The 20,673-nt window shown below is 37.0% G+C and overlaps 1 protein-coding gene across 2 annotated transcripts in view; it reads right to left on the bottom strand.

Annotated features, from left to right (window-relative positions):
* Nucleotides 1–20,673, bottom strand: part of CELF2 (CUGBP Elav-like family member 2) — a 536,651-nt gene that overhangs the window by 419,781 nt on the left and 96,197 nt on the right. The gene's annotated exons all lie outside the window — the stretch shown is intronic.

Raw genomic sequence — 20,673 nt, forward strand, 5'->3', positions numbered from 1 at the left:
TCTCCTGTAAATCAACTGCATAAACAAAACAGAAGGCAAAGAAATTTGTCTCATCATTTTACCTGCTAAAATATTTGGTGTTTCTTTAGAGGTTGTTGCCTCAGCTTCCTCTGTAGTCAGTGGAGAGAGATAACTTCAGAAGGAAATAATTCTGTGTGTATCAGACGTGTGTCCTAGTGAGAGATCAGCTGTCCCTGCAGAAAGCTCATTTACTCCCCGTAGTAACTTCTGCAGTAAATGAATCCAAACTGAGTGACTCTACAGGTGGGTTAATGAAGGTGTGTAAGCACAAAGTTCTGACAAATGCTCAGAGAAATACTGAAAGATTAAAGAGGCATGTTTAAAAAATACATTAATCCTTCAGTTACAGCAGTCTTAGGTGCCATTCGTAGCAAAAGCTGCGAGAAATGTAAGAAATGTTTTATAAAGTTGATGGTGCATTTTAACAAGCTGATATCATCTGCAGATCATCACTGTTGACAAGGTTCCTCAAAAGTGTTTTCAGCTCTGTATTTTTTTCTTTGTACTAAACAATTTTTTAGCAGCTATAAAAAGTTAGAAAATACCTTGCAAAGAATTAGACACCTGCTGTTTTTAGTAAGAAAGTTCAACTAATTGGTAACTAAGGTAAAGGGAATTATACTAGAAATAAAGCACTTAAATTCTATTCAGGCTTCATACAAATTTCATGTTTTCTATATCTTTGCTTTCTGACAGAAGCACCATTATCCTTTGAGGGCTGATGCAGAACAGGAATTCTATTATGCACTATATTTAAGCAAAAAATATAATTATTTAGAGTTCATATAGACTTAGTGCACAAATAGCAATGATGTTACCTCACCTAGACTTTTTTTTTTAACCCCAGTTTTTAATCTCAATTAGCAAGAATTACTCATTTTAATAATCTCTAGACAGTCTGATGAAAATAAGACTGGTTATCTTGCTGATATAGTAGATCAGGAAAAGATATGGTGAAAGAAATAATGATACAAAACACAGATTCTGAGCAAGTTTCATCAGTTTCAATGAAATAAGGGAATTGTCATGAGAAGCAAAGACTGAGGCTGAGAAATGCTGTTCCTTGCTTAGCAATGTTCTGCCTGCAATTACAAAGAAGCACAAAGGTTTTTGGTATCCTCTCTGACATGCTCATTTGTATGGAAAGTGATCAAAGGCATGACAATAAGTGAATCAAACACAGAAACTAACTAATGAACTGTGCTGGTCTGGAAGCCAAAATATCCTTAGGGGGATAAAAGTCAACATTTAATTATAAATTAATACATCATGCCAGTTGGATGTGGTGGTGATTCTCAGCAAAGATCCTGACACTCAGATTTCTCTTCTCATTTCCACTCAGTAGCATCCCACCACCTGCAGCCACTCAACCTCAGGAGTTATCTCCTCAGATCTTCCAGGATTAGTGGGATATGTGGGATACACAGCTTGGTGAGTGTGTGCATGGCAGCCCCCTCTGTGAGACAAAAGCACAGAGAGGATGACTTCACCAGGCAGCCTGATACTCCCTGTCAAGCCTGAGGTAATGCCTGTGCTATCCCAAGACAAGAAGCTGCTGAAAATGTCTTTAATAAGGCAGTGGAAAGTTGGTGACATGTGGTTCTTACAAATCTGCATCATTTAATATGGAATACAATATCTATATTAGATATGGGAACCTTGGCTGATTTCCTAATGGATAATTAGATTCCTACTACTGAGACAGAAGTTGCCTTCACTTCCCATCCTAAATGATGTGGTTTGAGCAGCTTCCACAGTTTAAATATATAACCCTTTCTGACACATGGGTTCTGTGAAGATGCTTCACATTTTCTTGATCCAATTTTAATTTGGTTCAATTTTAAGGCATTTTTGCTTGTTGCAGTGTCAAACAGGCATTGAAATCTTACCTGCATATGCCCCTGCATCTTCTTACACATAAACAGCATGCAGATAGTTATAGGTATTGCTTTGGCACTGTGGTTCTGCAACACAATGTCCAGTAATAATGTGACAGGTTTTTCTATGAATGTAGCACTTACTAGGGCAAATGATTCAGAAAGAAAAGCTGTTAAAGTCTGAGTAACCGAGGAAAACATGGCAATTTTACACCATTAAGGAAATGGCTTTCACTAACTATGGGAATGATGTGTTCTTCCAGCCATATGTGGGTTAATGTAACTACAGACTGAGCAAAATCCTGTCAAAACTAGAAAAGTGGGCTACTTTTAAAAGCTTCACTCCTATCAGATTAGAAAAAGAAGCAAGAGTATATCTGAATAGGAATATCTGATGTATTAGCACCTTCTTAGAAGAAGAATACAGGAACAGCAGTAGACATATGTGGAAAGTGCCCTATTTACAAATTTGAATGGATAAATTGAGGAATAATGTTTGTGGAAGTACATAGTCCAACTCTGTTCCTGTTTCAAAACTCAGAAAACTACTTTGCTGCTCCCTCTATGAACAGAGAGCAAAAAGTTTGTTCCCACATAGCAGCACTCAGTGACTATCATAGAAGATATTTCTTTGCTGTATTTATTGCACCAAACACAAACCAGCAGAGATGACTCCATGTGGGATCACATGTAGAAACAGCAGAGAGGGAAGCTTCCATCAGGGGTTTTAGTGCTTTGGGCTTGGCTAGGTTATTTTCTGGGCTTTTTCATAGATAGTTGTTACTTGCTGCCTGTCACCTCCTCATTGTGCCCTCATGACAAGCAGCAATCAGGGAAGTTTGTTCAAAGCTCTACCCTACATCTGCCTGGGCTCCAACAAAGGGCAGCTCAAGGGGAGGGACAATTCTTGCTGATATCTGTCCAAACACTTGGCCTGCCTGTGGCAGTGCCATTGCATCCCATTGGCTGCATTTTTCTACACTGAAAGGTCATTGATAATTACAGAGCAGGGCCCTATAATTTTTCATTCAGGAATTAAGTAACAATAATTGCTAAATATCACTTGGGAGGAAAAAGGGGTAGGTTGAGTGCATACAGGCCATGCTCAAGAAACAGAGTATATCTTTCAAAGGAAATAATTCTCTGAAGTTAGAACTGTACATAGTGAAAACTTAAATGCTGGGTCTGACATAAATTGGTTTCCATCAGAAGGAAGAAAACATCCATGAGATGTCCTATCTTCTGCTAAAGACAACTTTCAGACCTGGGTTTAGAGAGAGCATTTTTACCAATACCTGTGTGAGTGTTTGAGGATCTGGTGGCTCATTGTGGGTCAAAGGTAACTGAGCATCTGCAACCATCTGGATTATCCATTTATAGACAATTTAGGGATCCTATTGGAGTTACTGAATTCCCTGTATGTGCAATGTCTCATGATAGAGTCACTTTTTAGACTCAGGTTTCACTGAAGTTTTTCAGGCTGCTTTTCCACAGCACCTTTTTTCCTCTGAGACATGAAATTTGAGCTTGCTTATGTCCAATTGAAATGGCATCACAAACTTTGCTGTTTTTGTCATTTTGGTGCTATTTTTTTTCTTTCTTGCTGCATTATCATGCATTCAGTGGGAACCATTCCCTTCAATTTCATGGCTCCATACCACCTGCAGCCTTGCCTATTTATCACCTCTCTCTTCATACCTTCATCTTCTCTGCTCCAATGAATCCACCTTCTTCTGCTCTCCCACTTTCACTGTCATACAAACTTTAAAGCAAATTCATGTAAATACCATCACCCCATTTTCCTCCTCAAAATTCACCTTTAACATATTCACAAAAAGCTTGCCACGTGCTAACACAGCTAGTCAGCATGTTGACCAAAGGGCCTCATTATTTCTCCATATTTCCCTGTTTAAGTGCTGACTATTTGTATTTGTATAATGCATATTTTCTTGAGGGCATCAAGTCTCTTTTTGCTCTCTTTGTGATTCATTTTGTCCAGCTAGCAAGCTGCTTTAAATGTTCCATTTGTTTCCATTTTCTGATGTCTTTTACCTTCAGGTTCACATAAAATACACCAGAAAAGTAAATTATTAGTTCTGGTTTAGGGCTGTCAGGGAGGACTCATCCGTTTGTATCACTATCCACTCAAACAGGACACCCATGAGTAAAGAGCTGGCTATAATGCATTGGAATTAGTCTAACTGGAATATCTGCTTATAAAATAGGAAACAGTCCACTGGGCCACTGAATCCAATCTGCTCATCACAGGCACCCACACCATATAATCCCTTTCAAAAACTATTTAATGCCCCTTCTTAAAACCTACTAGATTCCCCATTTCCTTTATTATTCTTTCTGGAAGGCTGTTTCAGAATCTTACTCACCAGAGGATTAGAAAACTTATCTAATTTCCAGCCTAAATTTATTCATGGGCAATTTATAACTATTTGTTCTTGGACCAACATTGTTCTTTAGTTTAAGCAGTTTTTCTCCCTGGTGTTTACTCACCTGATAAGTTTATGGAGAGCAATCACATCCTGTCCCTGACTGTGTTTTGCAAGGCTAAACAAGCCAAACTCTCTTTGTGTCCTCCTGCAAGGAGCTGCTCTGTGCCCATCCTGAGAGCCTGATGCTGGCTGTCCCTGTCTGAAAACACCTTCCTCACACACCAGTGACCAGAGCTGCATCCTTTCTCCTAGAGGGGCCCAAACACCATGGAAAGTGGCAAGAATAGCAGAAATAATTCACCCCACAGCCTTTTCCACACTTGTATCCAACCACACCCACAGCACTGGGATGCCTCTATAACTTTTTTCCAATCCCATAGTTCCTTCACTAATTTACCCCTTGTCCCTTTTTAGCTGACCTTCCTTACAGTTTCTGTATTAATTCCACCTTTCCCCAACAGAATAATGATTTTCCATCTATTAGCAGAGGAAATAGTTTAGTTAATTTCAAATTCTTCTTAACTAGACAGTTATCTTGTCACTGACAATTCTATATTTGTGTAGCATTTTTTATTTTCCTTTCCCTTCAGAAAGTTTTTTGCTATTTTCTACCAAATAATTTCTCAATTATGATGCTATTTCAAATTTATGGTTTTCCAAAATCTACTTTTTAAATGATAGAATTAACTATTTCCTACATATATTGTATTTAACTGGCTTAACAGGTTTCTTGTGTGTGATTGTACATGTTGCTACTGTGAGAGTTGTGTGTTTATGATTATAATGAAATGGTCTCTCAACTGGGAGTTTGTTTTTTACCTTTTCCAGCTGCAACTAATTATTTTAAGATCATAATTTTTATTAAGCAACCTTTCTTCTGTATTCTGAGTCTGGGATCCAAATAGATCTCAAGGTCTTGGGCATTTTGTGCTAAGTAGAAGCTTTTATAAGGATTTTGTCAGATTTGTTTTTCAGTTGCTCAAAATCATCAGTTCAAATCCAGAATGTAATTTCAAACCTTTTTCCTTTTTAACCTTTACAACAGACAATGTCAAATTTTGACAAATATTTCATCTGATTCAGTCTTAGGAAGTGTAAGTGTAATTCTGGCACAGACAGAATTAAGGAAGGATGATTAAAAGTGAAAAAAATATATCTGTTTTTTATTTATTTTATAGCTCTGCATTACTAAGTCAATACAAGAGGGACCTAATTTCTCCACTAACCTCGTCTAATGAAGATTGAAATTTAATAAACATGTAAGAAAGCTGCATCACCATGAACTAAGAGACTTCAAAATATGACATTTAGTTCATTATTTATTAACCTATCCCCCAGGAACATGACAGAGGGAATGCAGACTATCCATATTAGAAGCTGTTTCATCTCTAAGAGATAATGGAGACCCTATTTCCTTTGCACAAGATTTATATACTAAAGAGGAAATGAGATGCAAAATTTATACCACTCTTGATTTCTTTTTTCCCCATAGCTGGTAGAAAGAACAGCCCCTTTCAGACTGAATGTGGTTAGAGTTGTAGGCTTCAAAAGTACATGTTTATAAAAATCAGAATTTCCTATCCAGGAAAAAATTAACAAATGTACATGTGGTGAAACAAAAGCAATAGAGAAATATCCCTTTAGACATTAAAATACCTTTGGAAAATACACAGTTAAAAGAATGGAGACTAGACACCTAAATGTGCCCAACCAACTCTATTTACTAAAATTTAGAGAATAACTGAGCCATAAAAATCACCTCCAGCCAGACACAGAAATTACACTTCTGATGCTGTATGGCTACTCTTATTTCTCTTTAGTGTGTTTAATTTTTATTTCTTAGTCTAAAAGTAATTCAGGACTCTTGAAGATGACAATCACAGCTTAGCAAGAGTAACCATAAAGCAGAATAATTTTTACTTATTCTGGAATGACTCTGAATTTCAGTAGTGTGACCAGGGTCAGGGTCTGGCACACCATATTAACTTCCATATCTGTAAAACTCTGTTCCAAATTATTGACTCAGTCCTGTGAGAAACTGAGCCCAAATGGCAACCTTTGTGCCTAATGGCAGTACCCCCAAAATCTGCAGTTTCAGCAAAGAGGAAAAAAAGCATTTGCTGACATGAATTAGCTGCAGAGAGCAGTTCACAGTGCTAACATTTTTGGAAGCAATTCTGTGCTAAGTTGTTGCTAAGTAGACCTGGCATCTCAAACAAAATACGTCTTGCATCATTAAAATACAAATCCTAAAACATGAATTTGAGCCATTAGAAATGAGTTCATATGTCCATGTGGGCTAGGCTTCCTTCTCACAAGGAATAATCTACAAAATAAAAACTCATTCCACAGAACTGCTTTGATTCTAAGGTCTGTGATTGTACCTGGCTTACTTTTTCTCATTGTCAATGAAAATGAGGCAGCAAATTAAAGGTACAATTGTAAGAAAAAGTTACAAAGGCAGGACACGAATTACTTTAATACCTTACCAACTGAGCCACTGGTACTTCACAATTCATGAACAAATTTTCTATTACTACAGAGTCATGCTTTTATTGACTGCTATAAATACACCATTTGTATCTTTTTTCATCCTGCTGTGTTTCTATTTTATTGGAAGTGTCCTGTAACAGGTATAACATCAGCTCAGATTACCAAGAAATCTATAAAATAGCTTCCTGCTACTACCTTTGGTGCAGATTGAAAGAATACATTATGATCCCACTGAGTAAATGATAAAAGCTGTTATTCACAGGCAAACATGATTTATCCTTACCTGTTCAAGATTCTGAATGTACCCACTTTATTATTAAATTATGAAAACATTTCACTCACATTGATTAGGAACACAAATACATTATTAAAGAGAGGCTATTAGGAAGCATGTGTTTCAAATTTAAGTTCTGAGGTTTGTGACTCATGGCAAGACTGCAAATATTTCATGCAAACGGGAGTGGACAGATTCAACTTCATAAATGTTCCATTGTGGCACCAGAAATACATGATAACATTTTCTTATTATTGATTATAAATTTGAAAATGACATTGCCTGGTTCAAATTAAGTTTTCACTCAGTGCAGCTTGTACATTAAATACAGGGAAAATTGTAAAAGAAAATTGGATTTTAAAAAATGATGATTTCTATTTCTTTAATAGAGAAGAACCTTTTTTTTTTCTTCTCTGGTACACTCTTGGGTTATAAGATATCCCTTTTAAGACATCTTTCTCTTATGAATAGTTACCAGCTGCAGAAATAATTTCTCTGTAAAGCTGTTGAGTATTTTTTCAACATGCATGATAATTAATTAGAACCATGAAAGGCATGAACACAAATGGGGTCTATTTACCTTAGTACAATATATGATGGCTAAAAATGTGAAAAACATTTAATTTAAAACATGTTCTTAACAAAACCAATAGGTCAAAACCTGAGAGGTTTGAGGCCTCACCTTGGCAGACTTAGAATATAGACAGCACCAGACTTAGAATATTTGTCCCTCTACTCACCAAATACAAAAGATACAATAATGCCAATATGAAGATAATTGGACTAAACATTTGGATTAAATCTGTGTGATATTATCTCAGAGAGGCTCAGGATTGAAAGGTTCACAGAAAAACATCTGTAGGTGTGAGTGTGTGTCTATGTGTGCACATTTATTTTTTATGTTAAAAAGGGAAGCATATGGAAAAATATTATGCTGAGTGCTGAGGCCCTGTGTGCTGAATAATTTATGTCCTCCCTGTCTTCTTCTGGTTCCCTTCACACTAATGACTGGTTTAACGCTGATGTACATCAATTTACAGCATAACAATGCAGCTTTGGATTGCTTTCAAGTCCAGATTGCTTTAAAAAGCAATAAGAATACATGGAAGCATAAGAGCTTTGCAACTAGCAGTGACAGGATTCATACCAGGCCCTGGACAAACTCTGCATTATTAGTTGTGAATTCTTTCTAGTTTTATTGAAGTTATCTTTTTAATATTGCATTAGTTTTGAAGGATAAAATGTGGAAAAAAATGTATTTTCTTTTGTAGAAGAGCTGCTCAGAAGCTGCCTGTTGTATTCACCTTAACTCTTTGCCTCCTACCTGGTTTGTATCTAATATCATCAACATTTTGTGTTCTTTCATCTAAATGCTATTAAAATCCTTACTGGGCACTTAAAGTAGGTAAAATGATGATTGCAATGCCCTATGGTGAAACTTTGCAAATACCCAAGCTATGTCTTTGTAATTTTTACAGTGATGAAGTCTTAGTGACCCTTTGCCTCTCTTGCTTTTTTGATATGGAATCTTCTAAATCCATTTGATGAGAACCCTGTAAGTTATATCTTAAATGTCTCTGCACAAATGGAAGATAAAATCCTTCTCCAGTTCTACCAATAAAAGAGTGAAACATCACTCATCATTTAAAGGCTTGTCTTTGTTATATAAAATCCTAACAAAGTTGATTTGTATCAACTGAGATGTATTATATTTACAATGATTTTATGGACTGTATTAACAATTTATTGTTCCTTTGGTACTGTAAGAAGAGAACACTACAAGTCACATATAATGCTTGGAACTAACCTTAATCTCTGAAAGTGGCTGAAAGTATAATCTTATTCATTTTAATGATGATAGGGTAAAGTATATAGTTTAATGCTTTTAGGCACATTTAATTCACCCAGCTTTCAGTAAAGAGGTCTTGCAAGGTGTCACAGCAAAACCATAAAAGATGTGCATTATTTCCAGATTGATGATGTGAATGCCACAGAAATTCCACACAAGTCTGCTACAAAACAAGTGGTATAGTGGATGCAAACCTCTCCATCTTTAGCAGAGTAATATTTTTAGTCCATTTAACCTATTTTCTTCTCACTTGGAAAGATGAATGTCAGATTGTGAACCTGCCACTGAAAGAAACAAAAGGTGCACAGGCTTGGACAAAGCACCCTGTGTTGGGTTAAAAAGTGTTCAATTCATTAAGCACATTCTACAGCTGAAGGCAAGATGAAATATCCTCCCCTTTTCCCCCTTCTGCTCTGCCCATGGTGTTGTGTGATGCACATCTCACTTCACCACAGCCCACCCTGAGTTTTTGTTGTGCTCTGCATCTCAGAGGACTGAGTTGGAGGACTGGTGGAGGCACAAGGTATCTGAACTGTTTTATATAAAGGAAGGTTTAGTGGAGAAGACAGGTAACTCTCTGCTCAGAGTAGTGAACTGTCAATTCACACCTAAGGTCAATACTAAGCAAGGTGCAGAACTACAGTATTGCCTTGTTGTCATTCAGATATTTTTATATGACAGGAAAATTACACTATTTAGGCTGGGGCTGTGCAGGAGAAAATCAAGTTATCATTACCAGTCTCGAGTTTTTTTATTACCCTTCGACTTGTGTGGGAGAGCAAAAATGCTCTTTCTGTGGGCTGAAAATTATTTTACTGTGTGATCATCACTTTCATCATTATTTCCCCCCATGCTGGAGCAGTAGTTTAAACTGTATAGTTAAAAAACACTATAATACTCTCTTGGTAAAGAAAATTCTTGTCTCTGTTCTACCTAAAAAAATGACATTAGGTGTGCAATTTTTCACATCCCACAGGGATGGCAATAAGGACTTCATTGACTTCAAACAGAGCTTTTGGAGCCAAATATTCAGCCAATGCAAGTCTGGCAGGGCACACTTAATGAAACATTGTGGTTTATCCTAGCCAAGCATCTTGCCTTTCTCTAAAGTGAATCATTCTAGGGTTATGTAACTTGTTAAATCTAGTTATGTTTTTTGCCAATGACAAAACCAAAGTATCTCTACACTACTTTACCTAAAGATCTGAACATAAAATGGTGACTGAGGGCAGATTTGCATACTTGAAAGAGACAGAAATCAGGATAAATGTAGAATAAGTAGAAAAGATAAGTGCATAATGTGGAGGCCAGTGAAGTGTAGCAGCTTAATTAATGGCCTGGTTAATGAGAAAAAGTGCACATTTAACCAATTTACAGGTGTGGAACTGGGAGGAGTGATGGATGAACCAGTTGAGTGTAGTGTCATTCAGAAAAACCTCAGCAGGCTGGAGAAATGGGATAACCTGGACCTCATGAAGACACCAAAGGGAAACACAGAGCCCTGCACACAGGGAGGAGCAATTCCACACACCAACACATGCTGGGGTCCAAATGTTTGGAAAGCAGCTTAGACTCATATTGCAGTACAGGAGATTCCATTTAAACTCTTACTGCGAGTGTCATGAAACTGGAATGGGTTGCCCAGAAAGTTTGTGGAGTCTCCATCTATAGGGAAAATAAAAAACATTTCTGGGCATAATCTTGGACTATCTGCTATAATTGACTCTGTTTTGAGCAGGGCATTTAATGGAATAGAATCATAGCATGGTTTTGGATGGAAGGGACCTTGAAGAGGTCATGGGCAGAGACACCTTCCACTAGACCAGGGCTCAGAACCCCATCCAACCTGGACTTGAACAATTCCAAGTCAACTAAAAGGTGTCCAGATCTCTTTCAACTTCAACTATCCAGCGATTTTGCAACACAAAATCTTTAATGTGAGAAAAATACGATTTACTTTTATCATTTCAGGTTTATTTCCTTTCTGCTAATGTTTTATTATCTCAAAGACATTTGCATTGCAGAATGTCCAGAGCAAAATCTGCATGAATCATTCCAGGTTTCAAAATCCCATATGCTGAAATATGGCAACATTTCTCTTTAAAAAGAGGGAGAACACAGACCAGTACAAATCTACTCTTTTGATAGACAGCATCAATGACAATTTTAAGGAATTTAATGAAGTTTAGGATGACAATATCAGTTAATGTATAATGGCAAACTGTAGAAAGCAGAAGACTTGGTACAAGCTTGATTTGTTAGAACATGTTTTGCAGCCATAGCAAATTTACTAGATGTATAGTCAAATTTGGTTGAAGTTAAATTAGGCATGCATCTTGATTCTTGGTTAAATTTTTTCAGATGCATCCTCCTAAATGGGCATAAGTAATAATAATAAAAAAGCTGGTACAAGCTGAAGCCTGCAGCTTATATCCCATTATAAATTGCACTTCAGATTTTCTAAACTAATTGTTAAATTTAGAACTAGCAATTAGCACTGCACAACATTTACCAACAGAATTAACTGTATCACTTGCTATCAAGCTCAATTACATTTTCAAATGCCCTAGACTGGTGGATCTGATGCATTCTAAGAAAATAAAACCTAGAAATGGGCCAACAGCAAATTGTTGTGACAGGATTCACAATAAGAACTGGCTTTTTTTTCTGTTTATGCTTTGGGTAAAAGTGCAATCTTATTGGTTAAAAATGCAATCGTACCTGAGCAGTGTGAAATTTTATCACAGGTTGGTGGGAATAAAATGTAAATAGTTACTTTATAAGAGTTTCACCACTTGAGAATTGTATGTAGCAACTTGATAGTTTTGAGGAGTCCTTATTAGCAAGTACATGAACATTGCCAGGAGATGCTACCTGGTGTTGCTTTTTAGTGAGATAGGGTATGAATCTGAGAACATCAAAAGATATTTTCAGCAAACAGCCAAACCTACAGAGCAACTCACAGCTGGATTTCCTGCTGTGTTTACTTAGTAGAGCCAACCCTTAGGAAGTTTTTGCACTGAAACTGTATCAAGACTAAGACTCGAAGCCACATTCAGAAGCACAGAGCTGAACTAAATTCAATTGCTTCCAAGGCAGAAGGAGTGAAAGGCCTTAAAGTTGCAATAGAATGAGCCAGTCATACTTTGATACAATTATATCTGCTTGATTAGCAGGTTCTCAATGGGAAAGAGCTCTCTGCAGATGCTGCTGAGGTGTGGATCCCAATAGTTGTCACAGATATGATATAATCCTCTCTTGCCAGCTCATTGTCAGCTTGTCACCCACCAAGACCCCAGGTCCTTCTCTGCAGAGCTTGGACAGCCCCCAACTCATTGTGGTGCTTGGGGTTATTCCTCCCCAGGTGCATGACCCCACCCTTGTCCTTGTAGAGCATCATTAGGTCTCTCTATGCCCAATTCTCCAGCCCATCATGGTCCTGCTGAATGGCTGCACAGCCACAGGTGTATCAAGACACTCCTCCCAGTTTCATGTCACCAGCAAACTTGCTGAGGGTGTGTTCCATCCCTTCATCCAGGTCATAAACAAGGGAAATGAGACTGGACAAGAGAAGTTAAATAAGTATTGATCCCTGGGGAATGCCACTGGCTACACGTCTCCAGATGGATCCTGTTCTGCTGATCACAACCCTGAGAGCTCTGCCATTCAGCCTCACTGTCCATACATCCAATCCTCATTTCCTGAGCAAACCTACAAGGATGTTATGACAGAAAGTGTCAAAATCTTGCTGAAGTCGAGGTAGACAGCATGCACTGCTCTCCATTGACCCAGCCTGCCTTGCCATCACAGAAGGCTCTCTGACTGGTCAAGCATCATTTCCCCTTGGTGAATCCATACTGACTACTCCTGATAATCTGCTTTTCTTCTCCATGCTTGGTGAATGACCTGTTCTACCTCTCCAGGGATGAAGGGGAGGCTGGCTGGCTGGTTGTTTTCTGGGTCCTCTTTGCTCTTTTTGAAGATGGGAGTTCCACTGGCCTTCCTCCAGGCATCAGGACCTCTCCTTTTTGCCATGACTTTCAAAAATGTTTGCAAATGGCTTAGCAACAGCATCTGCCATCTCCTTCCACACCCCTGGGTGCATCCCACCAGGGCACATGGATTTTGGGGTTGAATCTGTCTAGCCACTCTCTAACCCAACCCTTCATGACCAAGAGGAAATCTTCCTTTCTCCAAACTTCCCTTGTCTCTGATGGATTCATTCTGAAGTCTTTCAATGTAAAGGACCAACCTTTTCCTAGCACTTGTTTATGTCTCCTTTTCATCTTCTACCATCCCTCTCCTTCTCTTGGTTATATCAGGATAGTCCCAAAGCCTGTGCCTCAAAACCTGGCACTCTTCAATATCTCCATTTTCCTCAACATCATTTTGGAAATTTTTAAACTCCCTATTGAAAAAAAAATCTCTACCTTCAAAGCTTTGATATTCTCTTCCAAATCTTCTTCTGACTTTAAAAACCTATTCTCTCAAAATGAAAAGAGGCTGCATGACCTTACAGATAATGTCTTTTCCCTTTCTTCTCATCTCTTTGTTCTTATACTTATGACCCAAGACTTTTCCAGGATATGAGCTCTGGGAGAACATTTTCAGAAAAAGGGATGTGATTTAGTTTCCTAACATTCAATCACTTAAAAGTACTCAAATGTCATGTGTACACTCCAAAGCATTATAACCCTGTTCTGAGTCCCAGAAATATTGATGGAACCTCACATATGATGTGCCATTTTCATATTTAAGATTTATTCGGGAGAAATGTTCTCTACAGTGTGTTTAAAATTTATTTCCATTTTTTGCCATTGTGTAACACAGGATTTCTCTCGTGTAGTAAAATAGTCAATGAATGATGCATGCAGTACAGTTAAAAAAGTAATTTACTGTTATTCCAAGATGTATTGATTTACATGGGTTTTGTTCAGTCCTTTTTAATTTGACCAGATGAAGAAGCTAGGCATGACAACCTTTGGAAGATCATGTGATCTAACTTCAGATGTCTGCAGTGCCAATATCTGAACTCTAACTAATTTTCTTAACCTGACTTAGTGGTTACAGGGAAAAAGAGACATCATTAGAATGCAGTTCATATCTAGCAGTACATTACAGAATGTGAATCATGCCCTGAAAACAATTATATATTTTTTTGAATGTAAAGTGAATTGAGGATAATTGTCCCAAGAAGCCTACAATTAGTCTGACAAATTCCTCCAAAATTTTTAAAAGAACAAGCTTACCTAAGAGGAATGTGATTTCAAAGACAAAAAGAGAAAGTTTGTCAAGTGTTGCATCTAGACAGCCCTCACAACTATTTAGGGAGCAAAATGCAAATGCAAGTTGCAATTTTTGAAGGTCGTCAGAGGTCTCCTTATGTGTTTTCCTGAAATCCTAAGTAGTAATCAAAGTTAGAGGTTTAATCTCATAGAATCATTACACAGATAAGGAAGATAAAAAGGCTGTTTCAGAAAGTGGTTTTGGCCCAGGACTTTGGTATAAAACCTAAACTTAGATAGGCAGGACCTACCTCTGGAAGCCCTTTTCTATTGACTCTATGAAAAATATTTTGGCATAACTTAAAAACTGGCTCCAATTAGATGCCCAATCTGTAGACCTGAACCCACTTCTTATGTGTGTGGGGTGAACATGTGCTTTTTTACAAGTAGAGGCTGATATTAACAGGGCTTTTCCACCAAGAAATCAAATACACATTCATAGATTTATTTTGATCTCTTGGAGTGCAGACCATGACTTTGTCAAAGTCAGCCTGTTTAGAGGAAGGCACCTGTGTCTCCATAGTGCATAATAATATAACTACCTTTACATTCTAGGTTATTATGTATTTTAAATAATAATAATAATAATAATAATAATAATAATAATAATAATAATAGTAGTCCAATACAATTTTCACCAGAAACCAGAACTTCAATAGAGAAGTCTGCTATAAATGTGGGTGAAACCCAATAAGGCTTATAAAGCTATTTTCCTGCCCTTCTACAAAATATACATCAGGAATTTCAGCCTATCATCATCACAAACAGATGGTAAATTGTATTTGAATATTGGGATTTTGTCAGAATACTTTTAAGACTTCAAAACTGCAGGCAGCAAAGAGTCTAACACATCTGTAGGGAAGATGTGATGGTTAATTACACTCTGAGTATCTTATTTCTACCTCTGAATTTGTCAAGCTCCATCTTCCTTTGCCTGGATCTTGTTATATACTTTTCTGCTAAATTAAAGAGTCAATGAATATCAGAAATTCTTCCCTCTGCAAGTATTAGACTGTGATCAAGTCTGTTAACTTCCCCTTATTAAGTTAAATAGCTTGAGATTCTCTCACTTTAATTACTGTACAAGTTCAGACTTTGCACTAAGTACCTGTTACAGCAATTCAAATCAATGAAAACCCCTGAAAAAATATGAACTTACATGCTACAAAAATAAAGCAGAATAAGAATAAAAGAAATCTTTCCTGACCATCCATCTTCTCTTTTCTGAATAGAGGAAAGACAAAATGTTTGTCACACAAGAGAAATTACACTATTGATAATAAATGACATGCAGAAATTTACTCTGTACCCAAACTAAGGAAAGGATACTTAAAAAATAAGGAGAAGAAAGTGAAAAACTAAGAAAGAGAAGGTCAAATGACAGGAAAACAAAATAGAAAAAATAATAGTGTTTTTTCATGAATATTGTCTTCCAACTTATGACACAATTCTACACCAATGATTAAAATTTCCTGGGAACTGTAGAAGTAACATTACAAAGTACTAGTGTGCAGAAAGGAAAAATGCAACACTGAGAGAAATTTCAATAAATGAGATATTTTTTCATTCTATCTAAGAAACACATTTTTAAAAGCTGAAAATTGTGGGATGATTCAATGAAATTCAAGTTTGGTATGCATTCAAGATCTTCTGATGGATAGATAGATAGATGAAACTTATGTTAACAAACCTAAAATCAGTGTACTAATTGTAGTGACATGGAACATGTCTCTCAATTATTCAAGCTAGCATAGATAAACAAATAGGATAATGTAACTACTGTTGTCTTGGTACCATTAGTCATATTTTTCATTGCTTTGGTTTACAGAGCAGCAATACATTTTCATAAAACCCTAAAATCAGTCCAAATAGCTTTCGTTTATAATCAGTCAAACCTTGCTATGAGATAAATATTTGAGTTACATGTTTTAATTTGAGTTTCATGAGTGCTTTTCTTTCAATTTGTGTGGGTTACCAGCAGATACTGCAAATCAGAGGCAAACAATTATGCCTGAAGAGCACATCATCACAGGGTGACAAATTCAGCTGGAATCTTGGTAGGGCAATGGATGTCAAGTACTGGTCCAATAGCTGGACCCAGAGTCCACAGAAATTAGTGGGAAACTTTGAAAGGTGCTGGTTTGGGAGTTTAGCTATTGGAAATTGCCAGTCAAGCCCAAACATCTAGATTCATTTAATGTCTGATATCTCACAAACTAGAATTTACAATACAGCAAGTTAGGATGGAGCAAATGACCCAAAATCCCTCAAAATTCTGAGCCAGTTGAATTTTGGCACTGATGAGCAGCACAGCACTCCTTGATGGAGTTTTTCAGTGGCTTTAGTGTATGTTTGGATCAACAGCAAACCCCACATTTGAACCTGGGTAACATGTTGGCATTATGGTAATGAGGCTCGACGAGCATCTGGGCAGTGATTTGGCTCATGGAAAAGGAAGGTTGGAAGTGAGCAGCCTCAAATGGCTGACCTCATTTTGACATGCACATTACAAGCCATCATCACATTTGACTGTAACTAAGTGCCAGGGGCTTCCAACAAGCTGTTCTGAGGTTGCTTGTTTGGAGTCCAAAATGAATAACTTCAATACGGCTCATTCCTGCACTACCACATGTTTTCAAAGCACTAACATGATTTGTAGGAAATTTAAAACTGTGCACAGTTGATCACACAGACTGAACTTCCTCCACTCTGTCAAGTGGAGTGATTTGTCCAGAGAAATGATGTTGGACAAGGTTTGGAGAGGAGCTGCTGGTGTTCAAAAGACAGACTTACAGGGTTTCATGGGTTCATTCTGTGCCAGTATTTGATTTAAGACTTTTCTGCATCAAATACTGACCAGCAAAAATTGCAACATCTGGACTTAACAGTTAACAATATTTTCAAGACTGTTTTTTATTTTCCATACGTGAGACCTTAGGTGGGAAGAGAGGCAAGTTTAACACATAATGTGACACTTGAAACTGCTATTGGAAAACAACAGGAATAAGCTAGATACCAAGAAGCTATTTCTAGATATTTTGTGGCTGGAGAAAACAAAGAGATGTGTGATTTTACTTCTATAGAAAAACAAGAGTGTGTTTTTACATAAACTTTGAAGAAGATTGGAGAATATCTGACACACAATAAACTGGCTTTAAAAAGAGTCAGTATTGACCTCATTGCACTGCATTTGGAAATGCAAGGTAAATTATACTCAGTGTGAACTTCATGAAGTGAACTAGGATAGTAGAGACTAATTCCAGAGGCTGCTGTAAGAGGGTGGCATAAATTATTTTATTATACGAGTACATGACACTAGACTTCTTGAAGAGCACTAGATGTGAATATATAGGCAAATGAATCAAACTCAAATATCACATTTGGCTTCAGATTTAGACTTTAAATATTGAAAATATAGAAGTTATTCCATTAGGTGTCTTCCTATCCCAGCCAAGGGACAAACATTTGGTAAAGTCAATTCATCTTATGTGGGTAAAATGGCCTTTTAGATACCTATAGTGGGGTGAGAAATGCATCAAGAGTGGAATCTTCATCTCACATTGAATCCTAGCCAAAAAGTTTGCCACAAACCAGATTGCACTTTTTACATTAGTGTTTTTACACAGAAAGGAATGCATTAATAATAATAATAATAATAGTACAACAGTAGCAATTAAAATTGTTATATGCATTGTTGAAATGGGGAACAGATTTGTTTACCAGATAAAGATTATTTGTAGGCTGTTGTCAAATAAGTGTCTGACACAGAGATAAGTTCAGATTTTCTGTACAAAACACTGTCTGTACTGTCATGTTTCCTTTGCAGTTATGCTAAGCCCAAAGAATACAGATATTAAATCTATCTTTGCTGCTAATTTGGTTTTCCAGTTTGGGTCCATTCTATACATGTCTCTTACTTCTTTCATATCTCCATGACCCTGAGTGCAAAAGACCTGCAGTAATAAAAATTATTATTAATAACAGCAGGCAGGGGAGAAGTTAACATCAAGAGATATTTTGGGCAGAAACTGTGCTGCACTGGTTTCAGCTTTAAAGAGAATAAATCTCCCATATAATAAGCAATATTAGCAACAAAAAAAAATATTGAGTAAACATCCATAGATCATGACTGAGCTATGATAATGTACAGTTGAGAAAATGTGGTCTAGTCTGCTTAAAAATCTGGCCATGCTGCTGTGCACTTGCAAGTTTCTCAAGCAGGAAATGATGGAAAGCTCCACTGATCTCAAATAACTCAATTGTTTTTCCTTTCTAATCAAATATCTTCATATGAGGGACCAAAAATGCATCATTCAGCATGCAATGTGGTTGTGAAAGCATGAAATATGGCACTTCAGTGTTAATGTAATATTAAAGATTAAAAATGTTTATTACCTGTTATTCTTCTCTTAATTGTTTTGTGTGGAGAAAAATAGAAGTCGCTGCTTTAATGCATAAAAAACCCACAATGTGCATTCATAGCAGAGAGCAAAGTGTTGGGGCTATGAAAATTATGTAAATGATGAATTCCAGTGGAAGAACTTTCAAACCCTTAGGGTCTTCAAACAGCATTAATTCAAGAAATTAGATACAAAATTTAACTTTTTCATGCTAATAATGATTTCATAAGGAAAAACTCGTTAGTAAAGGTGACAAATATGAAGTTCTATTCAACATTTAAATTCAGGAATCTTAGTATGTGCCCCTGGGATATATTTACTCAGCCAATGACTCTGATGTTATTAAGTAATTTATTTGAGAAAGTCTCCATTCATGAGTTTACATAAGAACAATATCAGGTTTACAAAGGCTTGTGTTGTCAGTTTAGCAAATACCTAATTCACAATGACTTTTGCTTAAGATTTTCATTAGGTTATTTAATATTGTTTGATCATTTAATGACAGCTTCATAAGATCATAATTTTCCTTATATGAAAAGAGGAAATTAAAAGGAGAAATAAATTAAAAAGTGTGAACTAAACTTAAGTTTAAATCAGCTGTGTTACGAAAGAGAGGAGACCAGTGTCAGCACTTGTGATTATACTATGCTTGGGTATAAACTATCCACACTTAGCAATTTAATATTTTCTGTAGTATATTTCTATGTCAGCAATACCAAAAAGTATACTGAAGCATCTGAAATTTGCATTATGCTTCAATTTTTCAGGACTGATCAATCATGTGACAGTCTCAATTTCTGGCAATGTTAGTTAGGGGTTCATTAATTAGATAGTAAAGAAAACCATCCTAAATATCCCAATTTCTATGCCTATTTGTGCTGTAATCTATGGCCTCCAGCCAGTGTTGAGGCAATGTGCAAATATAACTAGAAATGACAATCCCTGCAAGTCAAGGAGAAGAGAGAAATAAGGTCTGAAAATTAGGATGGTCAAAATAGTCAACAGAATATTTGTCTTCCTGCAGAAAATGCTGGTTCATCAATACAGAACAACTTCCCAGAAACTGATTTTGCTCAACTTTCTAATGAACTGACTTGCAATCCTCATTGTCACCTGGCTAAATCATTCACCATCATTCCTCAGAGAGCTCCCTGGTCCCCAGGCCAGGCAGGGTGATGCTGGAGGACATTTGATACAATTAGAGTTTGAAATCACTGCTGGCTCCTGTTACAATCTGCCCCCATCACTTTTTCTCCTCCTCAGAGTGGTTCTTGCTCTCCCATCACCAAGGTTTCTGCATTCAGGTGTCTTTCCACTCTTGTCTTTCCAACTTTTTGAGGCTAAAATGGAACACATCATCCTTTGTGTTTCCATGTGAGAGGTTCAGTCTGTGCTCCAAGGCTTCATGGCACATCCTGAAACAGCTGAGTCCTAAAGCACAACCTACCTATGTGCTAAATCTGCAGCAGCACCAAACCCTGGCCTACACTTGGCCTGAAAGAAAATAATATCTAAATAGAAGCCCACATTAGAACAATTACTAAATTTTGTCACATTTGACTGGAGTATGAAGCACCTGGATGATCTGATTGAGACATGAGAAGACAAAAGTCTTCTTCTGGCAACAGATCCCATGAAAAACGAAAATACAACATGCAAATAAAACATGCAGAATTATGCAATTACTGTTTTGACTGTAACCCACCTCTCCACTAACCTAGATGACTCTTTCACTTTTGCTCTATATAAAAATAATATCCAATGGTAAATTGGGTATTCATAGGATAGGAGTAGGTACTCTAAGAGAAATCACAAGGCCCAAAAAGCAATGATCATGGAAAGGCCTTTCTTGCAAGGTAGGAACTCTCAAGAGGAAATCAAAGGTCCTTATTGCAAAACTGAGAATAGAGGAGATGAGAAATGATACAGAATTAGGCAAGGATTCATAAGTAAAGTAGGATGTTGAAATACTGGATCAGTATTAACGTGCAATTTGTGTAAGGGAGAGAAGGCAGCTAGAGATGATT

The sequence above is a fragment of the Erithacus rubecula genome, assembly GCF_903797595.1.
Source record: "Erithacus rubecula genome assembly, chromosome: 4".
Lineage (NCBI taxonomy): Eukaryota > Metazoa > Chordata > Aves > Passeriformes > Muscicapidae > Erithacus > Erithacus rubecula.